This window comes from Periplaneta americana, chromosome 12 (genome assembly GCF_040183065.1).
Source record: "Periplaneta americana isolate PAMFEO1 chromosome 12, P.americana_PAMFEO1_priV1, whole genome shotgun sequence".
In the NCBI taxonomy this organism is placed as follows: Eukaryota; Metazoa; Arthropoda; class Insecta; order Blattodea; family Blattidae; genus Periplaneta; species Periplaneta americana.
Window position 1 is genome coordinate 130,678,176 of NC_091128.1, and position 24,758 is coordinate 130,702,933.

Sequence of the window (24,758 nt, forward strand, 5' to 3'; positions counted from 1 at the left end):
AATTGTTCCGGAGCCAGGTATCGAACCCGGGACCCTTGGTTTAACGTACCAACGCTCTACCACTGAGCTACTCGGGAACTCTAACCGACACCGATCCAATTTTTCCCTCTATATCCACAGACCTCAAAGTGGGCTGACAACCGTCAAACAACCAACTTCGAGTGCACACTAACTCCGTGTGACTTAAATTGTGGTTTTCTGTTAACGAACAGTGACGTTTATTATGCAAATCAAGATTTCAGGTATAACTCCCTGTAAAGTTGATTCGAGGGAAAAATTGTTCCGGAGCCGGGTATCGAACCAGCACTTTACCAGCACACTGAAACAGATTGTCATTCTGCAAATAAAGATTTCAGGTATGACTCCCTGTAAAGTTGATGTGAATAATTTCGACTTCAACTTTACAGGGAGTTATACCTGAAATCTTGATTTGCATAATAAACGTCACTGTTCGTTAACAGAAAACCACAATTTAAGTCACACGGAGTTAGTGTGCACTCGAAGTTGGTTGCTTGACGGTTGTCAGCCCACTTTGAGGTCTGTGGATATAGAGGGAAAAATTGGATCGGTGTCGGTTAGAGTTCCCGAGTAGCTCAGTGGTAGAGCGTTGGTCTGTTAAACCAAGGGTCCCGGGTTCGATACCCGGCTCCGGAACAATTTTTCCCTCGAAATTATTCAGATTGTCATTCTGTCAGAAGACAAGTGAAGCAAGTTCATGTTACTTAGCAAATTATGCTGTTCACTTTGAGGTTTCCTCTTTTGTTATTTTGATTCGTGCGATGAATTGAATTGATAGTAGACTAAAGAGTTGTCGGTACCTGATGCAATTGAAAGCAAGTGAGATACCGAAAATTAAGGTAAAGGAAAAAAACAGTTAAATTAATTACTATAGTTATGTATTGGTTATGTTATGGTTGATGTTATAGGGGAGAGTTGGGTAGTATCGGACATCGGGTAATATCGGACAGTGCGTTTCTTTCATCTACCAACAAATGGTAGTACCTCGAAATTATTCAAATGAACTTTACAGGGAGTTATACCTGAAATCTTTATTTGCAGAATGACAATCTGTTTCAGTGTGCTGGTAAAGTGCTACCACCTATTGCCAAACCATTAAATAATAGATTAATTTTATTATTCATTCAGAAACCTCTTACACTGTTGTCTGTATTAAACTTTAAATTAGCAAATGTTTAATTTTTGGTCTTGCATCACTTGTATTCTGAGCCCCTCATTTGTGGTGGACAAGGTTAAGATTATTAGGATTTTTCTTGAAGTTATTCAGTTTTCAGTTTCATTTTAAAGTGTTTTTTGTTATGTTTTATTTAACGACGCTCGCAACTGCAGAGGTTATATCAGCGTCGCCGGATGTGCCGGAATTTTGTCCCGCAGGAGTTCTTTTACATGTCAGTAAATGTACTGACATAAGTCTGACGCAGGAAGAAGATTTTCATTATAACGGCGGTATACATATATTAATCATGGTATGGTTCAACGCGGACTAAGAAATAATTTATAGAATTAAGCAATATAAATATAATAGAGAAGAATAAAAATAGTATTAATCATGTTTTAAGCACACTTAAATGCCATCGACCTGGCCCGGGATCGAACCCGTAACCTTGGGCATAGAAGGCCAGCGTGTTTTTAGTAGTATTAAACATTTCATAACACAAAAACATTATAGTTAATAATTTTGTCTGTTGTCAAAACATTGAGTAGAAAATGGATAATGTTCCAAAATATTAAATTATTAATATTTATTAAACAAATAAGTATTTGACTTTGAGACTGTTTGAGTGAACACTTAATGACTAGTCCTACAATTTCCTAATAGTAAATTTTCCAATAGAACCCTTAGTTTTTTCTGTAAACTTACTTTTTTGTTTCCCACAAAGTAGGGAAGTTGTAATGTTATCCCTTTTCCACTCAGCCGTTCAATTTAAAGTAATGTATGGATTTAAATGAAGGTTTAATAAGTTGTGTAAAAACTACCGATTTTTACTACATAACATGGGAATTCATGGCCACTTTTTCGATATCGTCATAAATTTAGAGCTGTTTGTTGTTTTTTCTGTAAACTTCATGTATTCTCTTACTTATATTACTCAGTAAATTAATTTCATTAATGCTAATATCGGTGTTACATGTAAAATAAAGCATAATTGTATGATTTTGGGCGATATCTACTGCACCTCTGTAACACAAAAACTTTACGTCTTATAATATTTGTACTATCGTTTTCGTGTCCAGGAGTATCTATTTAGTAAGACTGATAAAAAGTTGAAGTTTGTCGAGTAGTGTTATTTATGAAATTTCAGTTTACATATTTACAGGCCTTGACCGTCAACTATGTTCCTATAATTCCATACTACAATTGAATTCTTTCTACATGTGTGAATGAAGTCCTTCAGTACGGTTGCAATTTGAAACGTAGTGGTGTGTATGGGCAATCATACATATACGACGACACGTGTGGTACTTATCCCTTTGTTATTGAACGTCCGCGCTCTTGACCTCTTGGCATTAAGGTTCGTAATTTCCACATGGACAAGCTAACATCGTGTTCAGACATAAGGCTTTCTGGAGCTGTATCTCCCTACACTAGAAGGCAATAAAACACGTCATTGCTGTAAAAAATGGAGGTTTTCTAGCTAAATTTAAAACTGGAAGGCATGAAAGAAAATACAGGGACATCATTTTATTTTTACTTCAATTTTTATTGTACCTGAGTTTTTTAATGTACTTCACTCCCACCCCTTCTACCAGTAAACATCCAACACAACCAAGGTCGCGTACATGCAGTCAAGCAGTACTGAGTATAGTACGTTCCAGAAATATGTTCGCGTTTTCTAGTGACGAAACAGCTTTCAATATTGAATCATATTTTCGCACAGGTGCTGTCGTCCGTTTGCCTACGTCGCATCCCGATTTTCCCCATCTGCTTCTGCTCACGCCGCTGATAAGGCTAGTGGCTGGGCTGTCTTAGTCTTTTCTGAAAACATTAATTTCTGTTAGGAATTGGACGTCTACGTAATATTATGCAACTGTTTAAAATAACTTAAATAAAAGGGCCTCGTTAAATAATTAATTGTCACGTGATTTCCCCCCTTTCTACGATCCTCTGACATAACTACTTGGACGGACAGTAGATAGCATATCTGAGTAATTTTATTTTTTCGGATCGGACAGAAGTGAAGATTGAATTTACAGTACGTAAGGTTCGTTTTTACAGAGTAGGTACAGAATTATTTCAACATGAGTTATTAATACGAAGGGCGAAACTGGTAATTGGAATTAGGTACAATAGTCTATAGTGCGATAACATGCACAAAAGGACTGAACCCTGTATCGAAATGAACGGTCACCATTTTCAAAAATGTGTTTAAATATCCATATTTTGATTATTTTTCATTTTAACTTCATTCTCTATATCGTACTCTAATGTGCTGTAGACAGTATAATATACACTGCATAATGAATACGTCCGCATGGACAGCTCAGTTCGTGAGTAAAAACACTTATTGTTAATACTGTACTGTATTTTGATTAAACAAAAACTTAATGAAAATTATCGAACTCGAAATTGCGATATTTCCTAGTTTACGTAAATGGATTAACTACTTTTCTTCCCTCCTATACCTAGTAAAGTGATTTGTTTTTATTTTACGCAGTATCATCGAACTCCAGTCGTGGGAAGGGGTAGCAAAAGGTATAGCCAGGTTAATATTAAAAATGTTAGTAAAAATAAAATGATGTCCCTGTAGATTATCATACCCAATTCACGGCGTAAACAGATTTGCTGTTTTCCACTTCACTAGTCTGCTTACGGGTTACTCTACCTTCACACACTTTTCCATCTCTCTTAGTAAAGAAGAAAGGTTTTGAAGTCTCTTCTTTAATCCTAAATAAGTGACTTACCTGATTCTGTTTGCAGTATTATTTTATTATCCTTTATGTAATGTAAGTCAAGTTTGTTGTGTCAATAAACGAAAACTAGGGAGTGTGGGTGGACGTACATTCATGGTCACGTGAAGACAGAACTTTTAACTTCATCGTTATTTCGGGAATATCTCCGGGTCTATTCAACCTCGTATAATATTGAGTATCGATTTTTTTCCGTGTGGTAAACTGCTGATGAAACGTGGTATTGGCTGTATCACTTCCTGAGTGACAGGTGGAGAAATCTGCAGCTCTATTTGAGCCGTTCAGAGCAGAAGTGGTGTATGTTAAAAATGGATAATGAGGGTTGAAATAAACATTCTGTAAAATACAGCGCAAAATAGCAATTGGTATTCAATTTATTTAAACTATTAGTAGTCGGTGATAGCAAGAAGGCCATATTAATTGCTACTATGCGCTGTATTTTACAGAATTTTTACTTTAAACCTCATTACCCAATTTTGACTTACACCACTTTTCTCTGAACGGCTCATTTGTCTGCTTTCAATGCGCCTCATTGGTATGTCCTTCAGTATGTATGCATAATAATTCTCCGATTTCAAAGATTGAGAGCTTTTACCGATCTCATTCCCATTTTTTAAAGGATCATGAGTAGGCAGCGGAATTTAGGTAAAACTTATTTTTTACTTGATACAGTGGAAGCTCTTAAGTTCGACAGAAAACAAGTTCGACATCCTATAGTTCGACTGCTTACGTAGGAGAATTACACACGCCCCTAATAAATGGGCTTGTCATTTGAATGGGGATTGGTTCTGTGTCTTGTAGTGATACTTTTGTTACAGGAAAACGGAATATTTTATTGATTAGGACATCTATATTTAATCACTTATTTTAAATTAATGAAATTTTCTTTTTCTGTTTGAGAATTGTGTCGTTTGTGAGACGGGACTGTCAAAACCCACTGTGGTACTAGAAGCGCATACACAAGTCTCGAGGCGGGCAGGAAATGCAAGCACAGTACTGTATTCGTTGATGGATAAGCAATAAGAATTTGCATTCATTTCACCTGCCACACCCACTACCCTTATTGGACTGAACTTTCAATTCTGTTCAGTCGAACTTAGGGGAGTCCACTGTATATACAAACCTGTGATTTAATATTTAGGTTCTTTTTTATGGATTTACAGAGTGAACCGTAAGTAATGTCATTAATTTCAGGAGGTTATTCTTTGAGATAGTATTTTAAACAAAAAAAGTTTCATGCAATTTGTTTCTTTTTTTTCGGCGTTCTCCTGGTTTGCCCAATATTAGGCACCTACTTCATTCCATCATTATTTCTTCATTTCATCATCATTCCATAGCATTCTCCGATCGTCGTCTGATTCCTCACGGAGGAGTCTGCCCTAGAGTCGAGGAGGGTTACCTGCTGGGTAGGCAGCAAACCTTATGGGTTTGGGATTGCGCCTAGCTTGAGGAGTAGCGCAGATCGCAGTGCTGGGCCATAGTGGCCCCCTCCCGTAATTTCCATTCCATTCACAGCTTATATATATTTTTGTTTCACAATGACCTTACATCGTTCACAAATAATTTCGCAATATAACTATGTATGTAAACAGTAAATATAATACAAATCTGTATTAGAATAAATTTCTTTAGAATTGTTTAGTAATTTTTGAACATCTTGCATAATATACGAGTAAATGAATGCCTAATTGACAGAATGAATATTGCACCCATACTTACGCCGATTATTAAATAAAATAAACATATTTTAATAATTATTACCATTCAATACGAGAAAAATACGTACCGGCACAGGGAATAGAACCCAGGACCTCTCAGCTCTGCGCGCTGAGCGCTCTTTCCAACTGAGCCATGCCGGGACACGATCCACGGCGCCGGCCGAACCCCTCTCGTAATGCTTTTACGGCCTTACTACCTGCATTTGAGACGATACAAGTCATATATGCAGGAGCGCATATTTAAATGACTTTGTGGTCATATTCAACATCAGTTTGTGACTACTATTTAATAATACATATTGGCTACTTCATAGTAGCCGTGTAGTATTCAATGAGGTGAGCGAGACCTCATACAAATGAATATGTGATGTATTAACTGTTAGCAGTTGTCACAAACTGATGTTGAATATGGCCACAAAGTCATTTAAATATGCGCTCCTGCATATATTTATTTATTTATTTTATTATTTTGCTAATAATCGTAACATAAAATATAAAATATACAGAGAAACTTTAGCTCGCCCCTGAAAGAGTAGAACTCGTGCTCAGGACTTGTATCGTCTCAAATGCAGGTAGTAAGACCGTAAAAGCATTACGAGAGGGGTTCGGGCGGCGCCGTGGATCGTGTCCCGGCATGGCTCAGTTGGGAAGAGCGCTCAGCGCGCAGAGCTGAAAGGTCCTGGGTTCGATTCCCGGTGCCGGTACGAATTTTTCTCGTATCAAATAGTAATAATACATATTGGCTACTTCATAGTAACCGTGTAGTATTCAATGAGGTGGGCGAGACCTCATACAAATGAATATGTGATGTATATTTTAATAATGTTTGAAACGGGTTTCCTCAGAAAGAAAAATATTTAAAACTATTCCTTTGCGCAATACTATTTAGAAACAAAAATAGTAATAGATATAAAATAATTTATCAAAAACATATATGAATAAAAATAAATAAAATTAAAATTTAATAAACATTGTAGCAAAATCTATCCTTGCTGCGGAAATAACTCCAGCTTTTTGGTTTTTATTTTACAACGAATTTACGTCGTTTGCAAACAATTTCGAAATATTTCTACATAATTTATCGGGTTGCAAATGTATTCAGGTAAGAAGACATTGGCACAGAAACTCATGTCAACTCTCCACAAACTCCATCATTCACAGACTGTGAAGCAGGTCGCCAGACTTTATTTTATTTTATGCGCCTATAACGCTGTCAACGGGTCTTAACCTATATATAGACAATGCTGCTAGGAACATCAGTGTTACTCAAGAGTTTAGAATTAACGTTCATACAAACCTGATTCGCTTGATATCCTAATGTTTCCAACAAAAATAAACAATATCTCTGTTGATTTTGGAGACATTTTATAGTTTAAACTTTACCAGACTTACATAATGTTCGCAATATAATAAATAAAACTGTATTATATGTGTGATGACAAGAGTTCTGTCATCTTTCGTAACCTTGCAGCTTTTTATCAAGGATAGTGGCTGGTACAATGCTAGAAGTAACTGTATTTCAAGTTTAACTGGGGCGTTTGGGAGACCCCCTACTTCATCAGCGAGTAGCTGAGATGAACTATTCCAGTGATATTTAGCGCTGAGTGACTATTGGCAGGAAACTCAGGCTCCCGGCTAAATTAAAGAGAGATACTCGAACCTTCCGGCGACAGTGAAGTCAGATGTTCAGATCCGGGATGGCTGAAATGTTGATCAAATATTTAGGGTGGGTGTGCTTACTATTATTAAATAGGCCTTTACATATCAGACATGTTAAATCGATACCCGAAATAAATTCATATTTCCTGCCATGAAAAATTGTTAAATCACCTGGACTACGTATATCAACACAATTTTGAAGTAACCACAAACTAAAATAATATATGTTGTATGGTTTATAGAGATTAAGGTATATGTACACCCACAAAACGCAAAAAAATGATGAAAAATTAGAATTTTCAAAATATAACTATTTTAATGGAGAATTTTCTCCCCTTTAACTTGATATAAGAATTTTCGATTTATGCCTTATGGTTTTTCAGATAAGTCCCATTTTCCAAAATTCTACGTCATCAGCCACGGTCACTTCTACTTAAATAAATATTGTGGATTTCTTTTGGAGTGATCTTCGTAACAGTCAATCCCCTCGTCCAGCATTGCTTGTAAAATAAACTTCTTTCTAGTCCCAAAAGAGATGCATATATATCAGTGCATGATCATTAGATTGAAAACATGTTTTTACATTTGTTTTAAATTCGTTAATCTTCGATGCTACTTACCTATTAGAGTTCTACGAAATGTTTATTTGGCCATTATTCAGTCTATCATTCAATATGGTATAATTGTTTGGGGTGGAAGTACAAAAATTAATCTTAGTCCGTTAAATTTACTACAAAAACGAATAATTAAAATTTGTTTGAAGAAACGTTTCGATTATCCAACTAAATTAATTTATTCTGAATTTAATGTATTTAATATTGAACAAATTTATAAGTATACGCTGTTAAAATTTTATCATACAAATCGTAATAAGTTTGTATTACAGACACACAATTATGACACAAGACGAAATATTAATTCAACATTAGTAGAACCTAAATGTCTCACATCTGCTGGTCTAAAGCATAGCATAAATTTTGGCCCTCGGTTGTACAATGCTTTAACTAAATTACACCCAGAACTTCTAACATGTAACCCACTAACATATAACAAGAAAATTAGAAACGTGTTAATATCTTCAATTTGATTAAATAAATTTATAGCCTATGTGTATGAATTAATCAACCTATATTATATTTGTATTCTATAATTTTGAAATATATATTAGTCCTACTTTTCACGTGCGATATTATTCTTCTCTAGTGTTAATATTATATTATATACTTAATTCCATTGCCGCTGTAATTATATTTTAGTTCCTATTTTATTTTACTTATTTATTTATATTATTATTATTATTATTATTATTATTACTATTATTATTTTATTTTTTTATTTTAATATTATATCTGAACTGCGACCGAGCACGAGCGCTGCTCATTCGGTCTCAAATTTTGTTAATACTACTGTATCTTCTTTTTATATTGCTTGTATTATTTTATTTGTATTTCTCTTTGCTTGTTTTTGTAATTATATTTCTTTATTCTGTATATTTGAATTTAAATAAATAAATAAATAAATAAATAAATAAACATAGTGAAGTAATTTATAATCTTTTACTGTTAGTCATAAAACTGTAAATTTGTGTGTCAGTGATGTACGCCATTTTAATAAGAGTCCAAAAGTAGAAATTAAAATTCTGAGGAGGATGGGAATAAACCCTGGGACAAACACCATCGCAGGATTTGTTGCATCAATGGAAAATAAGGACAAAATGCCAAAAAAAAAAAACATTCAACACCTGAAGTTAAAACAAGGAGGAGGTATTTGAGAGGCAGAAAGAAGCTGAAACTGGACCGATATGAAGCTGCTTAGGGGATGACATATGATGATGGAGTCTTCTAGGCTCTGAAAATTTGTGGCGCATTTCCTGTAAATAGTAATATTAGAATATTTAATTCTTTTAAACATGATATCTCAGCCAAATATGGTGATACCAAGAAGATAGCCTATTGGTGTCATTTTGAAGCTTGAAATGTCCCCCAGTGCCTGACAATTAGTAAAATAACATTCATGTAGTTAATAATTATCTATGGATTTTTAAATGACATATGCAACATAAAGTATTAGTATAAGTTACATATATGGTAATATTTAATTAATGTAAATGAAAATAAAAAATAGCTCTATGTCAGGCACTAAAGAGTAGTTTTAGCTATAAAGAGTGAAAAAAAAAATTGGCTCTGTCTTAAAAACTGCATGAGGTATCATGTTTCCAGTTGTATGTCAAAATTATAAACAAAATAATTTTTATAAACAATTTAGACATAATTTCAAGGGATCTGTTCACTTCATTCTCTTTCTGGTACCATTCTCAATTGTATAAAAATTTTACAGAGCAAAATTATGCAAAACAAAATTTTTTTGTATGTATACCTTAATGTTGGATTTGAGGGAGGTGGGGTGTGATGATAGAGACTGGATTAATCTTGCACAGGATAGGGATCGATGGCGGGCTTATGTGAGGGCGGCAATGAACCTTCGGGTTCCTTAAAAGCCATTTGTAAATAAGTATACCTTAATGTATACCTTAATAACATAATAGTAATCACTAGAGCCCGGATTTTATGTAATTACTTATTTTGTTCCTATATAATATTTAGCTATAAGAAAAGCTAAAACGTCGGGGAATCACACCAAAGGGACCATTATTCCGAAGTTTTAATTTACATATTTTTACTTATTTTGGTGCATAATAAATATTTTGTCATATATTACATATTTTAATTCACTTAGCTCGTTTGCAGAGAACCTCGGTGACTTAAGTGAAAACAGGGTGAAAATTTTCACCAGTACATAAAAACAATAGAAGGCAGATGCACGATTACTGTTGGAACATTGTGCGTGATTGTTCTGGTAGATCCCACTCTCGGTAGTCTCACTATAAAAGGAGCCTCTTCTGTATTGAATGACTGGAATATTTGTATCATAGACTCGTGCTTTTCGTTTCGAATAAGTAGATTTAGTGTATTTCACGTTTATTATAATTTTTAATGTGTTTCTTTCATGCTAAGAAGAGATTAATTAAAACAGTATACCATAAAATATCTTGAATTTTGACGACCGATGAGAGTGAATAGAGGTATATGGCATTTATACTGTATCTCAAGAACTAGAGCTGATAGGGAAAAACTGGTGGCATTTTTTGAATCAGCGAGTCGAATATACTCAGAAACAGGTCTATCATTGAAGGCACCAAAATGTGTGTTGACCAGTGTTATTGAAGAATATACATTTTTTTCATCAATTTTCTCTCGACTTAACACATAAGTTACACGTTTTAAAATTGTTTATAAAGCTTGTTCCTTCGTCTCTAATGCATAAAAATAATTTAATAATGTAAAATAACGCATTTTGCCAAAACATGGACATTCCTTTTCCATGTTAACATTTTATATATCCCTGAAGAAGTAGCGGTAAAGTAGGAACAAATACCAAAAGAGTAGGTATTGTAGGTCTACTGCTATTGCGGTGAAAGAAAGCGTGAAAATTACCTTGTAAGTATGACCCGTTTGGCACATACCCCCAATAAATTACTCTGAAAGAAAACAGTAGTTCTTTGAGTTTTCTTGAGAAGCTTATTTCGAAATCAGGTGATACAGCTAACTAGTCTACTGCTCTGGCGTCAGTCGCATCCAAGTTAAAAGATTACCGGTACATTTAAATTGACGATGCCTTTATTAGTGACTGCAAAATCGTGCTGTGCAAAGTGTGTCACAAACGTATTTAAATATTGAACTTGCTATTACTTACTTACTTACAGGTTGACACAGCAGATTTGATAGGTACAACCCAGAGTGTGATTTCTAGAGTACTTTCTCGTTTTCGGGAGACAGGTTTGGTAACCAGAAGACCTGGCGGTGGATCAAATCGTAAGACTACGCCTCGACAGGACCGTCACATCATCATTCAACCAAGAAGAACACCATTTGCTACAGCTAGACATATGCAACAAGACCTTCAGAACGCCACTGGCCTTTTGGTATCTGATCAGACAATTAGAAATAGACTTTGGGAAGAAGGTTTGACGTCCTATAGACCACTACGAAGTTTAGCACTTGAACCAATCCATTGCAGACAAAGATTAGCATGGGTCAATCATAGAATCGAAGAAGGTATTCTTTGCGGAAATGTCCTTTTTACTGACGAGTCCAGATACTGCCTCTTTAATGACAACAGACGTCAGAGAATATAGCCTACAGGTGTACTGGTAATCGCAGTTTATCGCAATATGTCCAACGAGTAGTTCCTTATGGTGGAGGAGGTGTTATGGTTTGGACTGGTGTGTCCTTAGGATGGCGAACTGAACTTCATATAGCCGATGGAACACTGAGAGGTCAAAGGTACGCAGAGGAGATAGTGAGGGAGAGCATTTCGAACAGGCCTGATGTCGTTGGTCAAGAGAATTTTGTATTTCTTGATGATAATGCACGTGCACATTGAGCTGCAGTAGTCATGGAAGCCCTGAAAGACCTGCAGATTAATCATCTTCCTCTTCCACCTCGGTCTCCAGACTTAAATGCAATTGAACATGTCTGGATTTGCTTCAGAGGCAACTTGACAACCATCTACCACACCCAACTATCATTAGAGAACTTGCAGAGATACTACCCATAGCATTCAATGAAATACCACAAGACTAGATTGATAATGCATTCGAAGCATGCCAGAGAAATGTCAAGCTGTAGCAAATGTCCGAGGAAATACAACTCGTTACTAATGTGACAAAAAACCTGTCAATCTTGTTCTTATTGTAATAAATACTTAACACAGATATATCCCAACTTTTGTCCCTGGTTCTTTTTTTTTCTTTTTGTTTGTAGTATTGGTAGTATTGTATAACAAATACCCTATAAAACTTTCAACTTAGTTTATTATTTAATTATATGTAAGAATAAATAACAAGTGATTAAGATTTTTTAGTTTGATTGCAATAAGTTATCCCTATACATTTTTGAGTAGTTTACATGTACAGTATTTGTATTTGTTTAAAAACTTATCCCGACTCACTATATTTAACTTATCAACGTTATAGTTCACTGTAGATTATTTAGTTACGTATACATTTCTAGTGGTATTTGATGTGACCCTTTCCTTAAAAATTGTCATACCATTTGACTCTGACTTCCGTAAAGATTTAATGTTCAATAAATTGTAGAATTTTGTTATATTTATACAAATCTCACGAAAAATTAATAAAATGTAAAACAATTTTACAGGCTACGTAGGCCTACAGATATAGTAATTTTCATTACAACGTTTTACTCGTATTCTATTGATTGCAACGACATTTAATATTACACAATTTACATTAATTGTACACAGAAAATCAATTAAGCTTCTCTTTGCTGAGGCTTAAGTAGTGACATTCATAATTAAATTACAGCGGAATTATATTCAATTCCCGTTAGTAAAATGGACAATTCTCCCTCGCTCACAGAACTTGTCCTATTTTGTCGTTATATGGAAACCTGTAAATGACGTTGGACTTCAATTACATGTAAATATGGTCTTTTTTATACATAAAGCTATGATAGAATATGCTATAATATGATGTGATATAAAATGATGTGATATGATGTGATATGATATGATATGATATGATGTGATATATGATATGATATGATATGATATGATATGATATGATATGATATGATATGATATGATATGTCGAAACGTAATGTAACCTAACCTCCCCTAACATAGCATAACATAGCATAACACATTAAACTATTCTGTAAGAATAATATTGGTATGCGTCCACACCTGTGGAGTAACGGTTAGCGCGTCTAGCCGCGAAACCAGGTGGCCCGGGTTCGATTACCGGTCGGGGCAAGTTACCTGGTTGAGGTTTTTTCCGGCGTTTTCCTCAACCCAACATGAGCAAATGCTGGGTAACTTTCGGTGTTGGACCCTGGACTCATTTCACCGGCATTATCACCTTTATCTCATTCCGACGCTAAATAACCTAAGATGTTGATAAAGCGTCGTAAAATAACCTACTAAAAATATTGGTGTGCTGTTGACCGAATATCTAGATGTCTGCTTTCCTCTCTACAATTAGGGATTTAAACCCTCACAACATATTCTTTTCTGTGAGAATTTTTGTTTATTTGTTTATTTGTTACATCAGCCATAATCACGACATGGCGAATTAGATGTAATTAAGTTCTTAATCCGCCATCACCTATTATACAATGATTTTAAATTAACAATGAATATGGTAATATGCAAATAAACAAGAAGTATCTTTTTAATTTTTTTAGATTAAAATATAGTACTATTACTTCTTCATTTACAAATATCATACCATTAATATTCTGCGAAAATAATACTGGTGTGCTGTTGACCCAATAACTACAGTGTCGATTTTTCTCTATAGAATTCGGGTTCTCACGAGTATAAATAAAATTTATGGCGATAAAAGTTATTTTCTGGATACAGGCTATTACAATTTATTCTGCTACTTAGGCTACTTACTCATTTATGGCTTTTAAGGAACGCGGAGGTTCATTGCCGCCCTCACATAAGCCCTCCATCGGTCCCCATCCTTAACAAGATTAATTCAGTCTCTACCATAATATTCCACCTCCCTCAAATCCACTTTAATATTACCCTCCCATCTATATCTCGGCCTCTCCAAAGGCCTTTTTCCATCCAGACTCCCAACTAACACTCTATATGTATTTCTGGATTCGCCCATACGCGCTACATCCCTTGCCCATCTCAATTATATTAATATTCCTAATTTTGTCAGGTGAAGAATACAATGCGTGCAGTTCTGCGTTGTACAACTTTCTCCATTCTCCTGTAACTTCATCCCTCTTAGCCCCAAATATTTTCCTAAGGACTTTGTTCTCAAACACCCTTAACCCTGTTCCTCTCTCAAAGTGAGAGTCCAAGTTTCACAACCATACAGAACAAAAGATAATATATCTGTTTTATAACTTCTTTCGGCTTTTTTGACAGCAGACTAGATGACAAAAGCTTCTCAACCGAATAATAATAGGCATTTCCCATATTTACTCTGCGTTTAATTTCTCTCTCGAGTGTTATTTATATTTGTTACTGTTACTCCAAGATATTTTAATTTTTTCCACCTCTTCAAAGAATAAATTTCCACTTTTTATATATCCATTTCGTACAATATTCTGGCACTATTCAATGAATTATCCAAAATGCCGGTCAGCCTACTTCTCCATCGTACATTCTAACATTCCTTGTACAAATTTGAGGTTTCGTATTTGGTCAGACGCTTGAGCTGAAACAGATGTACAGCCTTAGATACAAAGAAGCACCTATCTTTTGTAACGTAAATGTGTGTCTAAGTCCGCTTCAAGCAACGTCTGGTTCACACTGCTAGGGACAAGATATTTATTTTACGCCTAATTTACTCCTTGAATATGTCTTTTTCATCGATTCGGTGACACATTTGATGTATAAACAGGCAGAGAAAGCAATAAACAAACAAAACAAAGAAAAACAGAATAGAGTCGTGCCTAAGGAATTCGTTCACGTGTAAATCTAAGTTCATAAAGAATCTTCCGAAGGGGACTTTGCGTATGGCAGTCGGTCATTTTTTGGCCTAAATTTATACAGTGCAAGAAATATGAAGGAAAAAAATAGGTATAAATTGTTAAAGACTGCAAATTTATAATGAAGAATTTGATTAGTAACACATTCGTTGTCGCGATTAAATAAACCATATGGAATAATGTAAATGTCGCAAGGAAGGCGCTTCAAGATGGAGGAATACAGAACATATACACACATTAGTCATGCGACAAAATGTCACAGGAATAACATGTCTTCTTAAATTTTCCAGTCCTCTTTTTAAGTAAAAACTTCATGTCAAGGGAGGAGTTCTGGCCGCCGGTTATTACAAAACATTGATTATGCAAGACTTGTAAAACAGAATCTCTTTCAAGCGGGCAGGAAACGCATGTTCATGTTTCTCTAATTAATGGGTCTTCCCTCTGTTTTCTATCGTCAGTTGCTTCAATCTGCCGTTTCCGTGCTTGTCCCCATTTCAGCAGAGCAGTCCCGGTCGCAGATTAAAATAAAATCCAAGACAAATGTTGTTTGTATATCAAACAGGACAATCGTGCTTCAACCATAACAAAATAAACTGTCGTTAGTCTGGATTATGCGTCGTTAAAGTAACTGTCGTCGATATACGTGCAATGTGAAGTGACAAGTAGGAGTTTTATAATATTATTCAACTAGGAAATGTATGACATAATGTGAATGCTCCGATTCCTTCAAATATGTTGTGGAAGAAGTTGATTCCAGTTTCTTGTAGCTCTCAGATTTTTAAAAACTTTTATTGGTACCACAAATTTTAATACAGAGCCGTGTTTTTATTTTTTGGGGGAGTGGGGTTTGGCGATAAACGCGAAATAGTAATTTATGATACAAGTTCGTGAAGTGGCTAGTATTTTGACAGGAGTATAGGTTTGAGAAACATCTTCACTAATGTGTACCATACAATGTTTTTCTTCGATAGCATCAAAGTATTACTTCACGCACACTTTACTTGCTTCACGCACTGGTGTTATTACTTCACACACACTATGCTCACTTCACACACTGCTAACATTACGTGAAATTGCACTTCACGCATTATCGTATTTTTAGTTGTGGTTAGAGTTATGTACAGTAGTGGCAAAAAATCCGGACCAGCCCTTGTAGCTGATTTCAGAGCCTTGTTCACTCCAGAGCACGATAGACTGGTAACTAAAACTTTCGTGCTTCGAATCCTGCCTGGGAAGGAAACTTTTTTCTTGTTCCTTATTCAGATTTATTCCCAATACTTTTCGATTGCTGGTAAAATTCATGTTCTGGGAATAATAAGTTAATTAAGTAGTAAAATATCGCTGCAATCGAAAAAATCGTAATAAGTTTCTATTACGAGCATATAATCATGACACACGACGAAATAATAATTCAACATTAGTAGAACCGAAATGTTTCACATCTGCTGGTCTAAAGTATGGCATTAATTTTGGCTCTCGGTTGTATAATGTACTTTAGCTAAATTACACCCAGAACTTCTAACATGTAACCAACTAACATATAACAAGAAAATTAGAAACGTGTTAATGCCTTCAATTTGATTAAATAAATTTATAGTCTATGTGTATGAATTAATCAGCCTATATTATATTTGTATTCTATAATTTAGGAATATATATTTTTTCATAAATTGTTCTACTTCATTCACGTACGATATTATTCTTCTCTATGTAAATATTATGTCAGCTATATAATTTCATTGCAGCTGTAATTTTAATTTTAGTTCCTATTTTATTTTATTTTCTATATTCCTCTTTAAATCCATGTATTGTTGGTCCCTATCACCACGGCATGGCGCGTCCTCAGGTTGCGGATCGAGGAGACGGCCTACAGATATGGAGGGTAGCTGCGAATATCTTGAATAAGCAGTCGCAGACAGCCGATGAGGGGTGGTCCTCCAGCTTGGGGGTTGGGCGAAGGGCCAACAACCCATCACCGTAAAAAAAAACAGCATGTTCCGAATCCTTCAAATAAGCCTGGGAACTCGGGAGGAAATTAAACACAGAATAAATATGGGAAATGCCTGTTATTATTCGGTTGAGAAGCTTTTATCATCCAGTCTGCTGTAAAAAAATCTGAAAGTTAGAATTTATAAAACAGTTATATTACCGGTTGTTTTTTATGGTTGTGAAATTTGGACTCTCACTTTGAGAGAGGAACAGAGATTAAGGGTGTTTGAGAATAAGGTGCTTAGGAAAATATTTGGGGCTAAGAGGGATAACGTTACAGGAGAATGGAGAAAGTTACACAACACAGAACTGCACGCATTGTATTCTTCACCTGACATAATTAGGAACATTAAATCCAGACGTTTGAGATGGGCAGGGCATATAGCACGTATGGGCGAATCCAGAAATGCATATAGAGTGTTAGTTTGGAGGCCGGAGGGAAAAAGACCTTTAGGGTGGCCGAGACGTAGATGGGAAGATAATATTAAAATTGATTTGAGGGAGGTGGGATATGATGATAGAGAATGGATTAATCTTGCTCAGGATAGGGACCAATGGCGGGCTTATGTGAGTGCGGCAATGAACCTCCGGGTTCCTTAAAAGCCAGTAAGTACGTAAGTAAGTAAGTAAGTATTCCTCTTTAAATAATATATTATATTATATAATTTCACTTTCAGTTGACTTTAAATATTAGCCTGTAATCACTGACTTCCATTACTGCAATTTGTATCAGCTTCTTTTGTTTCTGGCTAAGTGGAAGAAAAGGCCTGACGGCCTTAAGTTCGCCAGAATAAATAAATATTATTATTACAATCTAAAATGATAGCTATAATGAAATAAAATAAGATTTACTGTATGGAGATGTATGAAAATTTCCAGCATTGTGCCAACATTTCGTTAACGGAAATTCAACCGTGGGCACATTCAGTGCAAAGTTGAGGGATGGGACGTGCTGTAGTAGTAATAGTAGTAGTACGAGCAGAGCATTAGGAGGTAAAGCTGCCGCGACTGGAGCTTTGCACAACTAATGTCATTGGATTTGCCGGGAATGGAATTCCAGCCCACTTGCTGACGATCCATGAGCTGACCTATGTAGCCTACACTTGAGTTGAGCCACCATGATGATCTGTGCGGGTCACAGAATGTCACATACCAATAGAAATGTTGTTTCAGTTTTGTGTTGTGTTTAACAAGTTATTCCGTATTTATTTTTCAGGGTCGGGATACGAAAAGAAATCATACATTTGAATATTTACAGACACACAACAAACAAAGATAAACCGAGGACTTTCTGTTTTAATAAAAAGGTCTGATTGATGGAGCTTTCTTGAGATGCATTAAATCCCACAATCGTTTTGAGTAACTCGTATGCAGCTACGAATGACGTGTAGGCTACGAGAGCCGATCTTCAGGAAAAGCAGGGAACAGCAGAGTTTCATTGTCTGGAATATTTACTTACATGTCTAGTAGATACATCTGATTCTCTGACTCTAGAATTTCATCATGACTTTCTAACATATCGCCGTTGTTCCTGGAATAACTCCTGTGTGGGATATTTATCGATTTTCAGAGTTTTGCTCTATTAAATAACTTAAATAGTCATCATCATCATCATCATCATCATCATCATCATCATCATCATCATCATCATCATCCTCATCCTTCATGCATTAGGAAATTGATTCCTGTAGCAGCTACTGAAATTGGTCCATTCATCTTTTGGCTGGTCTTCCAATATCTCTTCTTCCCCGAGGTTTATATTTCCAAAACTTATATGCCATAGAATGAATAAATGTGTTTTTTCTTCCTACTGAAAAATTTTATATTTTGCACATAGGAGTTATTGCAGGAACAACAATAAATCTTGAATGTGGATATGTGATGTAAGAAGTTTCTTCCTGGTCGGAATATCATAATTACATTCAACTATCTGAGGAACTCTTGCGGATATCATTCTTATTATTAATGAAATGGAATTTGCGAGAGGGAGCACAATGGCCCAGCACTACGACCTGTTACGATCTATTACGATCTCTTATTACTTACTTACTTGCTTTTAAGGAACCCGGAGGTTCATTGCCGCCCTCACATAAGCCCGCCATTGATCCCTATCCTGAGCAAGATTAATCCATTCTCTATCATCATATCCCACCTCCCTCAAATCTTTTTTAATATTATCTTCCCATCTACGTCTCGGCCTCCCTAAAGGTCTTTTTCCCTCCGGCCTCCCAACTAACACTCTATATGCATTTCTGGATTCGCCCATACGTGCTACATGCCCTGTCCCATTCCGAGGCTTATTTGAAGGATTCGTAACAAGCTGTTTTTTTACGGTGATGGGTGGTTAGTCCTTCGCCAAACCCCCAAGCTGAAGGACCACCCCTCATCGGCTGTCCGCGACTGCTTATTCAATATATTCACAGCTACCCTCCATATCTGGAGGCCTTCTCCTCGATCCGCAACCTGAGGACGCGCCATGCCGTGGTGATAGGGACTCACAATACATGGACAATCTCTTATTATTAAAATAAAACTGCAAGGACAAATTTCAGAGAGGCGTATAATATATTTAGCTTGACTTCTTTTGAGAGGTAAAAAATATACTTTCTTATCGTATATTTTAGGCGTTTGAAAACAGTACAGGTCTCTTATCATTTGGATAAATATATTAATGTTTATGGGTTTTTCTTCTTGAACTATCATTTGAAAGGAATAGTTTAGGATACCCGGAAATTAGAAGATGAACTTATGCTTTCTGGATTTCCCACAAAAAAATATTTTTGCAATTTCATAATTGTACTTTAATTATATTTTCTAAATATTGCAATTAATTTTGAAAAACAATCCAAACTTACAACTCTTCATATTCATTTTTATGTAGTATTATTTTACTCTGTTGAAAAATCATATTATTATTGATAGCAATATGAAAGGTATAGTGATGTAGAAGAATATATATTACTTGCAACAAAGTAGTCTTTACAAACAACCACTCAGATTAATTCACAGAGGTAATAGATGAAGTCAATGCGAACAAATTTGGTCAAATAAGTTTTTTTATACGTTCAATAGTTTTGAGAATACGAAATGCAACGTGTTGCAATATTAATTATGAACAGACCTTCTTATTTTACACGTGAACGTTGTAACTGAACACAGCCTATAAATAAATACATAAATGTAACAAATCTTCTACATCTATATTAAGTATTAAATTACATAACTCTAATTGTTGCATTATACAGTGTAAATGTGCGATTATTATTAAGGAGTCATCTGAAGTTAAGTATTTAGGCATAATTTTTTAGTCATTTAAAATGGAATCAACACATTAATTACCTTTGTAATAAATTACGTAAAATAATATATCATTTTGTTTTCTTGAGGAATTACTTGTCAATAAGTTTATTACGCACAATATATTTAACTTTATTTCAATCGGTAATTATGTATGAAATTATAGGATGTGGTAGGTTATTTAAAACCAATTTTATTCCACTTTATTTATTACAAAGGAAAATAATTAAAATATGTCTTCATAAACCTATTGATTTTCCATCTCAAAAATTGTTTTTAGACTTTAATTTTCTTAAAAAAACTCAAATTTATTACATTGTATTAATAAAATTCATACATAAAAATCGAAATAATTTTGAATTGCATTCGCATAGTTATGAAACAAAAGGTATGAATTCTTTAAGATTGTTTGAACCAAAATGCAATACTGCTACATTATTTAATCATAATAGTAATTTAGGCCCAAGAATCTATAACACATTTATATTTAAATATCCGAATCTTGTCAATTCTAATAGTTCTAGTATTAAATTTAAAAAGTTATGTATGGATTTTATAAAAATTGTAAATTTAAATTTATATATTCTTATTGCGTAGTAGACATAAAACAAATTGTATTGTATACTTCTTAATTTCAATTCAGGAATCCGTCCCTGAGCACGAGTTCTACTTTTTCAAGGGCGAGTGAGCTAAGTTTTTCTGTTTATTTATATTTTATGTTGCAATTAATTATTAGCAAAATAAATAAATAAATAAATAAATAAATAAATAAATAAATAAAGGAATGAATAAATGAAGGAATGAATAAATGAATAAATAAATAAATAAATAAATAAATAAAGGAATGAATAAATGAAGGAATGAATAAATAAATGAATGAATGAATAAATGAATAAATAAATAAATAAATAAATAAATAAATAAATAAATAAATAAATAAATAAATAAATAAATAAATAAATAAATGTCAGAAATCACAGTAATAGAATAAATTACAGTAAAAACAAAATGATTTACATAGACTACTTGTTTTACGAGTTTCTCTGCAGCACAACGAGTGACTGTAAATATGTTAAGTGCTTGAAAAGAAAAATTTCTCCTTCTTTCTGATAAAATACATTTTCTTATTTCCTAATGAAGTGATCGCTATCAAATTCTTCTGTTGGAACACTCATTTCCAAACGCCTAGCTCTGTTTTGTTTTGACATGGTTCACTGAACAGCAGACCTGAAGTGTGTACGCCGCGCTATACTCCGTACATACCTACACCACAGTCTAGTATAGACAGTCACGAAGCTTGAGTTGTGATGGCGCTAGGAACAATAGACTGTACCGGTACTATTTCGCATTGTCTGTAATGAGGCGACGTTAGCGATCCTAGTGGTTAGCAACTATCTATGGATGCATATTTACTACGTATTGAGCTTCGTGACTGTATATACTAGACTGTGCCTACACTGTTGCGCGTTGCTCGGAGGCTTTAGGTAACCAGACGCAGGACTATTTATTAGTGAAGGCCATAAATAGTGCACCGCTATGGAGTTGTGATCAGCGCATCTGAATATAGTATGCCTTGATTCATCTTCCGACTGTAACAATCTGTCTGAGTGTGGTTTTACCCGAAGTTAGTCTTGAACCCATTGAAAATAAATACCGGTCAACTTCGAATTTATTTGATTAATTTTTCCGTCATTATCAGCTTCATTTTCATTGTTATTTCAGAGGGGCAGAAGTGCTCCGTTTTGTGACTCTATATCAGAGTTGACTTGTCTAGTTAATATGCTGAATAGACTCTCAATTATAAACGGAACTCAATCGATTCCCATCATTTATAGGGTCTCTTAACGTGCCATTGACCTATGAGTATTCAAGTCATCATATTCATACTCCTCTATGTTTTGTATTTGGAAAGGATTTACTGAAATCAGACCGCAAACACGGCACATGTGTTTTGTAGCATTGAATTTTTTATTTCACATTTAGTATAAAACTCAACTGTAGTGACAATGAAAAGAAGAGATTTCTACATTAGTAGGAATATAAGAATTGTATTTTATTGCATTGTATTTACATTCCATAGTATTCGTACATCGCTTCACAATTATAATATGGAACAAATCAATAAAAAAATAACATCTTCACAGTACTACAAAGTCTTAAAAGTCACAGTCTAGTTGAAATATATACAGAAGAGTTTTACAGTACACTAGTACAGCACAAGGGGCTAGTATCGGTACTTAATATAAGACAGAAATATTCATGCAGTGCTGTTGAATGTTATAAATTCACATACAGAATAGAAGACGTGAGAAATTAGGTACTTCTTTAATTTGGCCCTAAATAATCTGATGTTTTGAGTTTGATTTTTTATATCCATAGAGAGGCTATTAAAATTTTTTACTGCCATATAACGCACTCCTCTTTGATAGCACGATAGATTTGTCCATGGAGTATGAAAGTCATTTTTTATGAATATTTATGTTATGAACTCTTGAATTATTACAAAGTTTTCACTATTGCATACGAGGAAGTTTAATGAAAAAATATACTGACAAGCCATGGGCATTAATTATAGTTTTTTGAAAATTGGCGTACACGATTCTCTAGATTTAACACCTACTATTATTCTAATTACTCATTTTTGTAGTAGGTAGGAATATACTGTTACTATCTGTAGAATTTCCCCAGAATGTTATTCGAAAACTCATTAGGGGAGATTCGGGTAGTATCGGACATCGGGTAATATCGGACAGTGAGTTTCTTTCATATACCACACGATGATAGTACCTGATTGACATGGTTACGTTTCTGTAATGTCGCATAGAGAAACGTAACCATGTCATTCAGGTACTACCATATGGTGGTAGATGAAAGAAATGCACTGTCCGATACTACCCGATGTCCGATACTACCCGACTCTCCCCTACCGCGTGGAAGTATGCAAAGTATGTATTACTTTTAAGATATTAATATTTACTAGGCATCTCTTGCATAGATCTAATAGCAAAACATGTTGAATTTAGTTTGGAGATAATTTCTTTAATATGATTTTTCCAATTTAACACATTATCAATTTGCAAGCCAAGATGACGTGAGCGAAAGGTGAAGAGTTTTAGTAGAATGAAATTTGAAATTTGGGAACGGGAGTACCGGGAGAAAAATTCTCTGCAACTTCTGCTTTATGCACTACAGAATTCATCGCTATCTAGCAGATGATCGAACCCGGATCTCTTGGAAGACGCTGCTGCAAGCAGATAGTTCTATTAATGTCGATGGTATAGAAAAGATGGGAGCTATAACCTCTTTCTTTCTTTTGGGACTCCATCGCCTTACATATACCTTTAAATATGTTTACATAAACTATGAGCTACGCTACTTTCAATCAGAGCACATTGATTTTATTACCAGAGTATTCAGATACGCAATAGCTACATCATTTCAAATTGTCTAAAACCTTTGTCAGTTATATTTCATCTTTCTTACTATCTGAATGAATGCTGATACTAGAAGACAGTTTTATGACGATGAAATCTACATTTTTAGACTATAAAAACAGACATCATATCTATTATGACTTAACTTTTCCCAGTTAGGTTTGAAGGGAACGGTCTGGAAGAAGTAGATTTTAAGTGTCCATAATAAGAAGCTATGACGTAAACTAGAAGTTTCCAGTTAAATTCTTTTCTTGAATAAAATACCACTTCTTGAGGACATTTATCGTATAATTCACACCTTTGCATAATAAATTCGAACTTAGACACATTTCTTCAGTAAACCACGTGGAGAACTGAATGCTACCAGATCAATGACCTGGAAATGTATCTGTTACTCCAAGAATATAGTCGTTGCAATCTTCCTGACTCTTAAATTGAAATATGACCTATTCAGATATTCTTACAAGCTTTTCTTCTGATGGAAATATCCGACATGTTAGTTCACCTCTTTTTAGCGACCTCATTCGGCGATGCACGTCGCGCCTGAAGCTTTATTGAGCCAGCACATGATGCAAGTTGACATAAGTTACGTGGTGTGCTGTTGACTATGGAAAAATTCGCTTTTATAGCCGTTGTTTACTATAGCAGATATTTTAATGACTCTGCACACTGCGGTATTTCGTATTTTGCCTACAAGGGCTCCAGGAGACAGTCACAACTCCTGGTCTTCTTTGGTGTTGGCCTAGTCCACTGCAACGAGTCTAAATGAAATATAGTTGTTGGTGGTACTTGATGGTAATGCTGAAGTATTAAAAGATTAAATATAGCATTTGTGTGAACAACCCTAGGCGAGGTTTTATTGAGTGTGCAACTGCTGGTTTTCTTTATCTTACAGTCTGTAGGTTTAGATTCTGTAACTGACTCATGCTTGTCGTGGTGAGTACTACGATCAAGACGCAACTTTAAAACTGCGTGAATGCTACTTTCGTAAGTTTTATTCCGTCAGCGGTCATGGATATTTGTCCGTTGTTAATTGGTATTCTTTGTTGTCTTATCTGTCAAACTAAATTCCAAGTCTGGTAAAAAAAATAACATGTGCTGTATTAATACTACACAAATTCAAACTTTCGGACGCAACGTTAACCTAACGTAGGGTAAAGTTGCCTAATTCCGTGATACTCCTAATCCCCTGATACTTA

The 24,758-nt window shown here is 34.8% G+C and overlaps 1 non-coding gene across 1 annotated transcript; it reads left to right on the plus strand.

Moving 5' to 3' along the window:
* Window positions 1-582: 582 nt before the first annotated feature.
* TRNAN-GUU (transfer RNA asparagine (anticodon GUU)) lies at window positions 583-654 on the plus strand. The gene has a single exon. It is a non-coding gene; the product is annotated as a tRNA-Asn (tRNA).
* Window positions 655-24,758: the final 24,104 nt, after the last annotated feature.